General features: G+C 48.0%; 1 protein-coding gene across 2 annotated transcripts in view; it reads right to left on the reverse strand.

Moving 5' to 3' along the window:
* The window catches only part of LOC140426198 (vitamin D3 hydroxylase-associated protein-like), a 185,751-nt gene extending 174,656 nt beyond the window's left edge, over positions 1-11,095 (reverse strand). For both annotated transcript variants that reach the window (XM_072510684.1, XM_072510683.1), the window contains exon 1: positions 10,919-11,095. The gene's annotated coding sequence lies outside the window, so the exon portion shown is untranslated. The remainder of the gene's footprint in view (positions 1-10,918) is intronic.
* Positions 11,096-13,405: the final 2,310 nt, after the last annotated feature.

The following is a 13,405-nucleotide window of genomic DNA, read 5'->3' on the forward strand; positions in this document are numbered from 1 at the left end:
AGTTTGCCGCAAAGAGAAAGGGTGCGGAGGTTCCACACACTGGGATTCTTACAAACATGATGAGATTTCATTAGGGATGTTGTTCACACAATCCAAGATGGAGAACTGAGGCCCGCGCAAACACTTTCTGCTGACTTCACTACAGATCATGTAATGCTTCACCAGCTGCGATGTATTCTCTGATACATAACACCCCTCCCCCTTTACTTCTTTAGAACAACGACAACTGCTTTACATTTTTTACAACAGACCCACTCATGCATTGGCCATGATCTAACGGACGCGTCCCGCCAGAATCAGAGCGAGACGCAGCCGGTAAATGCAGGCGTGGCCTCCCCACGCTTCCCGACAGCTGTTGCACCTCGCAACCAGATCTCACAGGGCATCGCAACCTGGGTCCTACCCCCAAAGGGCTAGGTTTAAGAACCCACTTAACCCTGTTGAAGTTGGATCTAACCAGCTCCCGACATCTATCGATCTCCCCAGGGAGACCCGAGAAGGGTGCCGATTAGTACTGGTCCACACAAATGTGGACAACATGGAGTGGCACATAGATGGCCTCCCAGGTTATTGGAGGCCCCTGGTGATCAGGACAGGGAGGTTGGCACCCTGGCACAACCCTCTGGCACCCAGGCACTGCCCAGCTGGCAGGATCACTGCCAGGCTGGCAGGGTGCCCGAGTGCCAGGGTCAGGACCTGAGGGGAGCCATTCCCATGAACAGAGGAGTAAGGGGGCTATGAAGGGTGGGGAGCTGAAGGGTGGTTATGCAGAGGCCTCCAGAAATGTAGGTCCGCCCCGATTGGCCGCACGCCTCTGCATTGGACCGGTCCGATCTGTGCCCCGGCCGCCCATAAGGACCCCCCACCAGGGCGGCTGCGGACAATCGAGAATCCCGTTTGGCCATACCATGTTAGTTCCACGCCATCGGGAACTCGGCCGGTCGGGAGCGGAGTATCACTGGCCGGGCCTCTGGCAATGGCTGCCTAGCCGCATGGCATAATTTGCGGACGCGCAGATATTCGGGACCCGGAGAATCGCTGGAGCGGCGCCGGGCCCGATTCCGTCGGGAAAGTTATTTCTCCGCTCTCGCGCCAAACGCGATTTTGGAGCGGGGCTGCGGAGAATCCAGCCCGATGTGTGGTTCGATAGTGGTGGGGAACTCGCTGACAGAGCCGGGGAGAAATTCCCAGCCAAACCTGTCTGAACCCAGCCAAACCTGTCTGAATGACACTTCGAGACTTTTCCATTAGATCATGTCCATTATCTCTACACGTAGATACAACTTAATAAGACAGCCTCTCAGGTGGCTGTCTATTTCTTTTGGGTCAACATTCTGGAACCTGGTACTCGAGGCCTTGGAAGTGTCATCCTTTCTTTCAGAATGGATGATAGGGTTTGACAACGTCATGCTGAGCAGCTACTAGCTTCACAAAGTGAAATTGTGGAAACCTCTCAAGGCATATTTCCCTTGGAAAGTTTGGCCAAAGCTTTGACAAAGAGCATCGGACTCAAAACGTTAGCTCTATTCTCTCCCTACAGATGCTGCCAGACCTGCTGAGATCTACCAGCATTTTCTTTTTGGTTTCAGATTCCAGCATCCGCAGTAATTTGCTTTTATCCAATGCCCTCAAACACGTCCCTCTGCACGAGGCCTCTTCCATCTGCCCCCACCCCGGCCTCTCCTCCACAGCCCACTGTCTGATCTTTTCAACATTCGCCACCCAGTAATAATTCAGCAAGCTCAGCAGTGCCAGCTCTGCCATGTCTCTCTCCAAAAACACCCTCCTAATCCGGGGTACCTGACCCAGTAATCATCCTATTCATCCTTCCAAAGAAAGATTTAGGCAGAAAAATCGGGTGAATCAGGAAAATAAACAGAAATTTCGCCAAGACCGTCATTTTTACTGTCTGGACCCTCCCAGCCAGTGAAAGTGGTAGAACATCCCACCTCTTAAAATCCTCCGTCACCGCCTCCACCAAGTATTCCAGATTCAACTCATGCAAATGGGCCCAACTATGCACCACCCGTATACCCAAATATCGAAAACCCGACTTGGCCAGCTGTAACGGCAACTTCCCCAAGCCCCTCCCCGTCACCCGATCATTGACGTGAACGTTCTTCCCCACATTGAGTTTATACCCCAAGAAAGACCCAAACTCCATCAGAATCCCCGTTATCCTCTCCGTAACCTCCATCGGGTCCATGACTTACATTAGTAGATCATCTGCATACAGGGATACCTGATGCTGCACCCCCCCCCCCTCACTCCCCTCCCCAATACCCCTTCACCCTCCCAAAGCCATGAAGCGTCATTGCCAAAGGCTCAATCGCCAACGCAAAAAGCAACAAAGAGAACAGGCACCCCTACCTAGTTCCCCGGTACAAACGGAATAACTCCAAACTAATATTATTCATGCGAACACTCACCGTGGGGCCCTATACAACAACCTAATCCAATCCACAAATCCCTGCCCAAATCCAAACCGTTCCAGCATCTCGAACAAATATTCTCACTCAACCCAGTCAAACCCCTTCTCTGCGTCCATAGACACTATCGCCTCCACTTCCTGACTCCCCGAGGGCATCATAATCACATTTAACAGCCTCCTAACATTAGCCGATAACTGCTGCCTCTTCTCAATCCCTGTTTGATCCTCATCTATCACCCTTGACACACATCCCTCCGTGCAAGTCGCCAGCACCTTAGCCAATAACTTCATATCCACATTCAGCAGCGATATCGGACGATACGATCTACACGCCTCTGGGTCCTCGTCCTTCTTCAAAATAAGTGAAATTGATACCCAAGGAATGTTGTTTCTCCGCTCTCACGCCAAACGCGATTTTGTGGGCGGGAGCTCCCCCTTACCAACCAACTCATTAAACATATCCACTAAAAGGGGCCCAATTCTGGAACACTTTATTTGTAGCATTCAGCTGGGAACCCATCCCGACCCGGATTGCATCTGACCCACACATCCTATCACTTCCCCCAGCTGAATCAGGGCACCCAAACCCTGCATCTTCCCCTCATCCAACATCTGAAAATCCAGGCTAACCCTCTGGGGGCTCCGACCTAACCAGCCACAGCAGCCACCCCCCCAGCCTTTTCCGTAGACATAAGCTTGAACTCCATCTGGCGCTTCAACCGCCAAATTGGCCTCCACCAATCTCTGCCTCGCCAACACTTCCAGCTTATCCCTATGTGCCCAAATCAAAATAAACCGCCCCCTAATTACCGTCTTTAGTGCACCTTCTCACAGCATAGCAGCAGAGACCTCCTCACACCTATTGAGCTCCACATAAGCACAAAGGGCCACCAATATCTTTTCACAAATCTCCTTATCAGCCAACAACCCCAGATCCAGCCTCCACTACGGACTGGAAACCCCCTTCTCCACACACAAGTCCACAAGTTGTGGTGCATGATCTGACATCACGATCGCCGAGTACTCCATCCCAACCACCACCACCATCAACATCTTGTCTATGACAAAATCGATCCAGGAATACACCCGATGAACATGAGAAAAGAACAAAAAATCCTTTCCTCCAACGAGGCAATACGACCCTTATGGTCAATCACGGCATCCTCCACCTTCTGGATCAACGCATTCTGCGCCTCCAACTCCTGCTCCACTCTCTCAGGGCAGCCCGAATTGGCTCTTTCACCTTAACCAGATGCAGCCTTACTTTGTTGTTTATACTCAGCCCCCAGGAATTCCACCAACTGCTCTGTTGACCATTGTGCGGGCAACAACGCCACAGGTCTCTCCGCCACCTTTTCCCCTGCTGCGCTACATGAATCTTCTTTGTCCGAATGTTTCCCCTTATTTGTTGCACTTCTCATTTGGTAACTCTTCGCCATTACCCGCCGAAGGAGAATACCTTAGTCCTGAATATTCTCATTTTATGCACCTGCCAGAAAGGGCAAAACAGGTCAAAGAATCCGACCTCAGGCAGCAGCCACTTTATGTGCGACCACTCACTCCATGGCCGCCACTGGAAGTCCTGACCACCAAAAATAACTGAGCGCTAGTTCGTTCATCCTCAGCACATCAGAATGTCCCTCATGTCATGTAGTTGGTCAAGGATTCTACTATGCAAGCACGGAGGAATAATCACACTGATTCCCCATAATAACTGGACTATTACTTCAGGTCTTCATGCAATGTAGGGCTTGAGGTCTGGAATTTTACAATGAACATCTGACGTTGTTCTTTTATGGCCCGAATCCATCACCTTCCCCATCGCTGGATTGCTTCTTGTGTATCTCTGAACTTGAGATGAAATCACAGATACATTTTCAGTGAAAAATACAGGATGTTGACTAAATGTTCTTCAGGTTCTTGCTTGACCTGTAACAGCAATCTAGACAAGGCATCAGCGTTTGCATGTTGCTTTGACTTACGTGCGTGCCGATAATGTCAAAGACCATCTTTGTAACCTACTGGCTGCTTAAGAAGGAATACTTTTATACGGCCCAAAAGATTGTCGTCAAGGGTTGATGATCAATCAAAAGAGTAAAATGACATCCACAATGGTAGTGGTGGAACCTTCTTACTCTGAAACTGATGCTCAAAGCCTCTTTCTTCCCAGTTGAGCGTAATTCGTTTCAGCGCCAGGAAGAGTTTGTGAAGCAAATACTATCGGTTGTTCCTCTCCTGAAGGCAGAATGTGCGAGACGACTGTACCAACCCCTTAGGGTGAGGCATCGCTAGTAAGTTGCAACTTCAGCTTGGGATTATAGTGAACCAACAGCTCTGACTTCTGTAAGGCGTCTTTTACCTCATTGTATACACTTTAGCATTTTTCTAACCAGTGCCATAGCTGTTTGGCACAAAACAAAGCGCATAAAGGCTTCAATCGTGTTGCTAAGTTTGGCATAAATATACCATAATAATTGATCAATCCTAAAAATGAGCTCAGTTGTGTCACATTTTGAGGATGTGGTGCTTCTAAGATCGCTGTCAACTTCTTTGGCACGTTGTGTAAGCCATCTTAATCAATGATGTGGCCGAGGCAGAGGCGGACTTACATTTTTGGGGGCCCTACGCACTCCCTCTTTGTGGAGGTCCCGCGTCATGCCCCTCCCCCGGTGACATGGCGACCCTCCCTCAATGACATCAAGCCCTGCTCCCAATGACATTGAAACCCACCCCAATGACATGAAGCCCCACCCACAATAAGCCCCACGCAAAATCATAGATTATCATAGAATTTACAGTGCAGAGGGAGGCCATTCGGCCCATCGAGTCTGCATCGGCTCCTGGAATGAGCACCCTACCCAAGGTCAACACCGCCACCCCACTCCCATATCCAGTAACCCCACCCAACACCAAGGGCAATTTTGGACACTAAGGGCAATTTATCATGGCCAATCCACCTAACCTGCACATCTTTGGACTGTGGGAGGAAACTGGAGCACCCGGAGGAAACCCACGCACACACGGGGAGGATGTGCAGACTCCGCACAGACCCAAGCCAGAATCGAACCTGGGATCCTGGAGCTGTGAAGCAATTGTGCTAACCACTATGCTACCGTGCTGCCCAAATGACATCAATTGTCTCCTGACCTCACCCACCCTCACTCAGCTCACACAATACAAGGCACAGAAACCAAAATTCTCGCCCTCACTGCCCAGTCCTATTGCTGCCCAGCCCAGTCCTCACTCTCAGGCCTGCTGCCTGGCTGGCCTCTGTCTCTGGTCGAGTCGTCCCACTCCCCGATTCCCCGAGGCACGATGTCATCACTTTCCTTTGCACATCGTGACTGCTGCTCTGCTCACCTCTTGGCTCTTACTTGGGCGGTCAAGCCTCGACCCTGGACATCCGTGCGTGCTCCTGGCTGGCTGAGTGCCTGGCTGCTGTCTCGGCTATCTGGCCTGATCTCTGTTCTCTCTCGCTCTCACCGCCTGGCCCGGTTTCTGCCCAGTCCAGCCCTCTCACTCTCAGCCCTGCCTGGCTGGCCTCTGGCTCTGGTTGAGTGACCTTGCATCTGCTCCCATTAGCCGCTGCTCCCCGATGCCCTGAGACCTGACGCCGGTGTTTGCCTGGTCATCTTCCACCTCCCGACTGCTGCTTTGTTCACCTCTTGGCTCGCGCACGGGTGACTGGGCCTTGAGTCTCAAGCCTCGACCCTCGACGACCACATGTGTTCCTGGCTGGCTGCTGCTGCTGGCTGTCTGGCCTGTGTTCTTTTTTGTTGGTTGCCCACCTGCCCTCCTCAACCCTGGCCTGGAAGTCAAGAGTCGCCCCGCTGCTCCCCTCGACGGCCTATGGCCAGTCCCTCTTCCTTGCCTCACTGGAAGCGTCACGCAGGGCACACTATCCCCCAATTGGTCAGGACCTGCACTACATCACGGTGTGTTTCATTATATGCTCACCTCTGGACCCAGGTAATTTATGGATGTCTTGAAAAAGTCGTACTTTTTCCTTTTAACTCGGAGATTGAAAATGAAATGAAAATCGCTTATTGTCACAAGTAGGCTTCAAATGAAGTTACTGTGAAAAGCCCCTAGTCACCACATTTAGCCCGTTTGTGCTAAACAGCCCCTTTATTATGGTTATGTAGACATTTCAGAGTAGCTTCCAAGTTCTTCAGGTGTTCCTGCTCACTCGAACCGGAGATGAGAATGTCATCGAAGGAACATTGCACCCCATTTAGCCCACTCAGAATTTGATCCATGGGCCTGTGAAAAAGAGCAGGAGCAGATGTTTTTCCAAAAGGAAGTCTTCTGTAATAAAACAGACCTTTGTGCATCAGGGTAGCGAGTAGCGGCTGTGATTTTTCAGCCACATTCATTTGTCAATACACCTGTGATAGATCAATTTTACTGAATTTCTGTCCTCCAGAAAGTCCAGCAGGCAAGTCTTTAATCAACAGCAGTAGATAGTGATTTGAGCAAAATACCGGGTTAATAGTTGTTTTAAAATCTCCACATATTTTCACTGAGCCATCACATTAACACAGGAACTATCGATGTTGCCTAATCACTTGCAGCAGCACGTTTAATAAATGTGTTTGAACTAGTCTTTCTAGTTCCTCGTTGACTTTGAGCCTGATGGTGTATGGTGCGGTTCTAGCTCTGAGGCACTTTGGTGTGTTGTTTGGCTTGACCTTTAGTTGCACTTCAACTCCAGTCATTGAGCCAAGTGAATCTTCAAACACCCTCTCATACTTTTCCAGAAGTTACCATGGGTCAGTTTTTGCATCCACTAGTTGATCTCAGTTTAAGCTTTACCAACTACAGCAGGAGAATTTCCACGGACAACGTGAGGAGGCACCACCATCTGTCCATTTACTTCTACTTTCACCATGCATCCTTTTGATGTGTGTGTAGTTAGGATCATGTTTGGTCGTTTTGCTTCAACTTTCGATTATAAATTGTTTTGAGCATTAATGATACTGCTGTGTCCATATCCACATCCATTTTGATTTGGTGGTCATCAAGTTTGGAAATGCCCAGAAACGTTGTTGATTGCCCCCTACCGACAAGAAGCCTAGTTTTAGCTCCTGAAGTTGCTCGGGTACATGGTCTCGTAAATGGTCTTGAACCTTGTCTCCTAGTTTATAGACATGACTAGTCTGTTTAGATGTGTTTTGTTTATTGCACATCTTTGGTGTTGGTTGTGACAGTGTGCAGAATGTCTAGTATATAAAAGGTTAATGGAATATCATAATTGACCACTAGATGGAGCCAAGTATAGAACTATATAAAGCACTGACTTTCAGGCTTCTGGGAGAAGGCTGGCGAGGAGAGCAGAGGAGTGAGTGAGAGAGATCAGAGTACAGTTATAGATAGAGTGTAGAGACCAGTGTTAGTAGAGTGTAGCTCGTAGATCACTAGATTATTGCTTGCTGTAGGAGTAAGTGGTCGAGCTTTAATAAGTAGTGTAATAAATGTTAGCATTGTTAATGAACTTCTTTGGTCTTTGTGAACACTACAACATCTATCCTGATAATAAGCCCAACATGCTTTGGCAATATGGTCCTTTTTGTCACAGTTCCTGCACTTATTTTCCCTACTCCAGCATTCTCCTGCTGAGTGTCCAACCTGTGTACATCGGTGACATGGTAATACCCTTGCACCTTGTTTCCTGTGGTATCCATTTTATGGACCTTCACTCCGGCCCCTATCTGTAAAGCTTCTTTTGTTGCTAGTTCCACATATGTGACAACATCCACAGCAACTTTGAGAGTTAAATTGCTTACAGTAAGCAGCAGCTTCCTCTGAATAGCTTCACTGCGGAGTCTGCCAACCAGCCTGTCACAAAGAGTGTCATCAAGTGTTGCACCAAACTCACAGTATTTTGCTAACCTTCTTAAAGTTGCCACGAATTGTAAAATGTTTTCACCTTCCTCCTGACTACGGTGGTGGAACTGAAACTTTTTGCAACTAACAACAGTCTAGGTGAGAATTGCCCTTCTAGTTCGCTGTTGGACTTATCTCCCTGTTTTTCTGGGTGAACTAACTTTTGTAGCAGTGTAAAGAGTTTACACCCAAACAAACTGAGAAAAGTTGCAAACTTTAGGTCCTCCAGTGTTTATTCGTTATGAGATACAATTGGAATCTTTCCTCATATGAGTTCCAAGTCTCACTGTCTTCATCAAATTCAATGGCAAGCAAGTTTTCAAACTGTAGTTCTCCTTACTCATGGTTGTGTTCCGTTATTTTTTCTTGGTTGCCACCTTAAACATCAGCGGCTTGCTTCACCCAACGCGTGTGAGTCTAATCCTGAGAATCTTTCTCCCTCTCAACGTCGTCCTCACTGATATTGTCAATGATTTTTTTTTAAGCAAATTGTTTTCTTTCATCAATCCTCATCGCCAGTTTTCTCTTTTGATATATCTTGGAGTTTTCCTCAAAGAGAAAATGTATGGAGGTCCACACTCCTGGATTCTTACAAAACCGATGCAAGGTTTTATTCAGGATGTTGCTCCTACAATCTAAGATGGAGAACTGAAGCCTGCGCAAACACTCTCTGCTGATGACACTACAGATCATGTAACACTTCACCAGCAAGGATGTATTCTCTGATACATACCAGTACACATGCAGGTGCAGCAAGCAGTAAAAAAGGGAAATGTTGGCCTTCATATCAAAAGGATTCAAGTACAGGATGTCTTGCTGCAGTTATACAGGCTCTTGTTGAGACCAGACCCATGCAGTTTTGGTCTCATTATCTGAGGAAGGGTGTTCTTGCTGTAGAGGGAGTGCAGCAAAGGTTTACCAGACTGATTCCAGGGGTGGCGGGAATGACATATAAGGAGACATTGAGACAGTTAGGATTATAATCGCTGGAGTTTAGAAGAATGAGGGGTGATCTCATAGAAACCTATAAAATTCTAACAGGACTAGAAAGGGTAGATACAGGAAGGATGTTCCCGATGGTGGGGGAATCCAGGACCAGGGATCACAGCCTAAGGGATACCAAGTAGACCATTTAGGACTGAGATGAGGAGACATTTCTTCACCCAGAGAGTGGTCGGCCTATGGCATTCACTACCACAGAAAGCAGTTAAGACCAAAACATGTGGGGAGGGATTCTCCGACCCCCCCCGCCGGGTCGGAGAATTGCCGGAGGCTGGCGTGAATCCCGCCCCCGCCGGTTGCCGAATTCTCCGGTACCGGTTATTCGGCGGGGGCGGGAATCGTGCCGCGCCGGCCGGCGAGCCCCTCGCCCGGCGATTCTCCGGCCCGCGGTGGGCCGAAGTCCCGCTGCTGGAATGCCAGTCCCGCCGGCGAGAATCAAACCACCTCTCTTACCGGCGGGACCAGGTGGCGCGGGCGGGCTCCGGGGTCCTGGGGGGTGGCGCGGGGCGATCTGGCCCTGGGAGGTGCCCCCGCGGTGGCCTGGCCCGCGATCGGGGCCCACCAATTCGCGGGCGGGCCTGTGCCATGGGGACACTCTTTTCCCTCCACCTCGGCCACAGCCTTCACCATGGCCGACGCGGAAGAGACACCCCACCCTGCGCATGCGTGGGGATGACATCAGCAGCTGGCTGGCTTGGCGCCAAATGCCTTTCCCGCTGGCCAACGGCGCGCCAACCACTCCGGCGCGTGCCTAGCCCCTCAAGGTGGGGGCTTGGCCCCTAAAGGTGCGGGGGTGGCCCGACGCCGGAGTGGTTCCCGCCACTCCATCCTGCTGGGACCCCCCACCCCGCCGGGTAGGGGAGAATCCCGGCCATGTTTTCAAGGAGTTAGATATAGCTCTTGGGGCGAAAGGGGCCAAATGATTTGAGGGAAAAGTGGGAACAGGTTATTGAGTTGGATGATCAGCCATTATCATAATGAATGGCGAAGTAGGCTCGAAGGGCCGAATGGCCGACTCTTGCTCCTATTTTCTATGTTTCTATGTAGGTCTAACTCCAGGAATTATGCATATAATCTAGATTTGCACTTCAATGCAATGCTGAGAGAATGGCATTGTGAAAAAAGTGCCTTCTTTTGGGTGATACATTAAACAGAGGCCCTAGACCAGGTGGATATAAAAGGCACTATTTAAAGAAGAATGGAAATACTTTCAATACCCTAGCCAAAATTGATCCTTCCATCAACATTACCAAAAAACATATTAACTGACCATTCTTCTCATTTTCCATTTGTGAGATGTTGCTATCCACAAATTGGCTGCTGTCTTTATTCTTTTTACAACAATGACCATCTACAACTTTGAGTTTTGTTCTTCATCCCTCACAGGAATAATTTCCTCAAATTACCAAATTCAAGTTGATTAATTAATTGCACCCATTAACATTTAATGCATTTTCACCATCTGTTTCAGTTGTCCAGATTTTTTTTCCAATAAGTTCTTTTCATTAAATGTATACTTTTATTCTCTATCATATATTCCTGGTTTAATTGTATTAAATAAAAAAAGTATCATATTTTGTTTTCTGTTTAGTAACTCACCTCTATCTTGACAGTTTTATAATTCTTAATTCTTCATGAATCTTGCTATCCCAGATTAGGGTTGATCTATTATTTGTTCTGTAGCTGCTCTTTTTATCTCTCCATCTTTTCCAACCAATTTTTTTCCTTCCCACTATCTTCCAGATTTGGTCCGCAGGATTTCTGCTAGTTCTGATTTCTCTCCCTCCCTTAAATTCTCTTTTTATGGTTGTATTATCTCAACTGTCCAAACTGCCAGGTTCTCATCTTTTTATTATTTTGCATTGCATTCTAGAACTTGCCAGTTTTAAATGCCAATGTTCCAGACTTTTAACTGATTGATTGACTTTTTAAGCAACAATGGATTTGTTCTTTTCTTAACATAGCAGCAGCCAGTACGCTATCTGTTGGGGAAGGTGAACTGTTCTTGCGCTGTCTCACGCCCCCCCCCCCCCCCCCCCCCAATTGTGAGAAAGTATGTAAGTTGTTCTCACTTGACATTGCTTCTTTCTGTTGACATGTTTAATGTTGCCTGAAGCCTAATTCTGGGCCTGTCTCAAACCTCCTATAGTTAGGATAGTCGGAGGTGCTGAGTCCTGAAGGACAGAACTGCCAGACTGAGTGTGCAGAAACAGGTAAGAGAACAGACATGGGGGAATCAGGAGAAAAAAATCTCCACTGCCTTGGAGCCATACCCAGCAGAAAGGAAGATGGTTGTCGTTGTTGAAGGTCAATCATCTCAGTTCCAGGACACCACTGCAAAAGTTCCTTAGGGTAGTTTCCAAGGCCCAACCATCTTCTGCTTCATCACTAAACTTCCATCATAAGGTCAGAAGTGAGAATGTGCACTGATAATTTCACAATGTTCAGCGCCATTCACAACTCCTCAGATACTGAAGGAGTCCATGTCCAAATGAGGCAAGACCTGGACAATATCCAGGCTTGGGCTGACAAGTGGCAAGTAACATTTGCGCCACACAAGTGTCAGGCAACGACCATCTCCAACTAGGGAGGATCTGACCATTGCCCTTTGACATTCAATGGCGTTACCATCGCTGAATCGCCCACAATCAACATCCTGGGGGTTACTATTGATCAGAAACTGAACTGGATTAGCCATGTAAATACTGTGGCTACCGAAGCAGGTCAAAGGCTAGGAATCTTGCAGCGTGTAACTCACCTCCTGACTCTCCAAAGCCTGTCACCATCTATTGGTGAATACTCACCAATTGCATGGATGAGTGCAGTTAAAGCAACACTCAAGAAGCTCAACACCATCCAGGACAAAGCTGGCTTGATTGCCACCTCATCTACAAAGATCCACTCCCTCAACCACCAACACAGAGTTGCAGCTGTTTGTAATGTCTATAAGATGCACTGTAGGATCTTACCAAGGCTCCTTCAAAGCAACTTTCAAACTCAGAACTGCTACCATCTAGAAGGATATGGGTGATAGATACATAGGATTACCACCACCTGGTAGTTCCCCTCCTAACCACACACCATCTGACTGGGTAATATATTTCCATTATTTCAGAGTTGCTGGGTCAAAATCCTGGATCTCCCTAACATCAGAGTGTATACCTACACCACACAGACTGCAGCAGTTCAAAATGGCAGCTCACTACCACCTTCTAAAGGATAATTAGGGATGGGCAATAAATGATGGCCTAGCCAGCAGCGCCCACATCCCAAGGATGAATAAAGAAAAATCCCCCAGCACATATGTCATTTACATTTTTATTCCTACAAAGAATGTGGGTATTACTGGCTGGGCCAATTTTTATTGTCCATCTTTAACTCCCACTTTCTCATGGGCAATAAAAATGCTGGCCTGGCCAACGATGTCCACATTACGTGCAATTTTTTAAGTGATCAGTAAACCTTCAGGCAGCTTTCTATAGCACCAAGCATTTTTGTTTTTGCACTGACCAGCCTTCTTCTTGGCCTCAGGCCCTCATCTGACTCTTCTACAGCAGAATTAATTGGTGGAATTGTTCCAACGTTTTGTCAGTGTCAGGTTCAGACTGAAACACCGGCATGTATCTCTCCAGATGCACAGCCAAATTTTCAGTCCAGATTTTCTGGAATTCTGTTTATATGGTTTCCGCCGTCTCTCAGGCACGGAAGGGCCTGACACCACTTTAAAGTGAATCCCGATCTGTGCTAAGATCTGAGGAGTTGTGAATGGCGCTGAACATTGTGAAATTATCAGTGCAGCTTTGTCCTGGATGTGTTGAGCTTCTTGAGTGTTGTTGGAGCTACATTCATATGATCAGGTTCATGTCCCTTCCTGGATGTGTACTTGCACTCACCCTGCACCCACCCCACTCCACCTGAACACTAGTATCCCTTCCGCGATGCAAGGCTGTTGCCCTCTAGTGCTCAGTGTACGCAATTGCGAGGATCCCTTTTCTAAACTGGCCTTCAAGTTACTTTTGGTGTTAGCCTTTAAGCGAGTGCCGACAGCAGTACCATTGACAAAATGCATTCCTCTTAATTCTTCTC

The sequence above is a fragment of the Scyliorhinus torazame genome, chromosome 7, assembly GCF_047496885.1.
Source record: "Scyliorhinus torazame isolate Kashiwa2021f chromosome 7, sScyTor2.1, whole genome shotgun sequence".
Taxonomy (NCBI): domain Eukaryota; kingdom Metazoa; phylum Chordata; class Chondrichthyes; order Carcharhiniformes; family Scyliorhinidae; genus Scyliorhinus; species Scyliorhinus torazame.